Source organism: Stegastes partitus, unplaced genomic scaffold (genome assembly GCF_000690725.1).
Source record: "Stegastes partitus isolate 25-593 unplaced genomic scaffold, Stegastes_partitus-1.0.2 Scaffold93, whole genome shotgun sequence".
In the NCBI taxonomy this organism is placed as follows: domain Eukaryota; kingdom Metazoa; phylum Chordata; class Actinopteri; family Pomacentridae; genus Stegastes; species Stegastes partitus.
Genome location: NW_007577824.1, coordinates 576,501 through 577,269, shown reverse-complemented (window position 1 = coordinate 577,269; position 769 = coordinate 576,501).

Below are 769 nucleotides of genomic sequence, written 5' to 3'. Positions count from 1 at the left end.
TCCTGTCAGTTCTACAATAAATGTCATTTCTTTTTGATTTGAACCTCGTCTCTGTCTTCTCTCTGTGTGACTACTGTGGTAGTTTGGATTTAACCTTGTAGTCCCTGAGGTGAGTCCCCAGGTTTGTTAGATCCTGCTACAGCTCCACCCAGCTCCCTCATTCTTCTCTCCTCCACCTCTTTTTGTAGCCCCGCCACATTAACAACAACTAACTCTTATCATGTGGAGGAAAAATTAAAAGCATCACCAGGACCAGTGACAGTCCCCTCACCATATAAACGTCCAATAGGACAATTCCTAAAGCTGTGATGTTCCAGATAAACAGATTATTTTACAAAGAAGATCAGGGAAAAGTACATGATATTGAAGGTACTGGACCTTTAATGTCCTTAAATCGCCCAGCATCTCAAAACATTCATGAATGTAACTTAAATAACTGCAGTTTTGTACCTGTCATGTAATTATCAGATCTGGAGCATGATGAGACTTTACAGCACCAAAATAAAGATTCAGAAAAGCAAAAGAAGACGCTCTGTTACCAGGTGGATCTCCTTTATTTGTCGTTGTCTTGTCAGCATTGAGGTTTGCTCTCCTTCGGCCTGGTTAGACCAGATGTTATTACAAGTAGTGATGCTCATGTAACAGAGGGTCTGAATGAGATTAAAGTAGTGACAAGCCAATTAAAAAAAACAACAACAAAAAAAACACATGCCTTTACTTGCAATAACAATTATTTAATCCAAAACACATGCCTTCACTATGTAGTCAT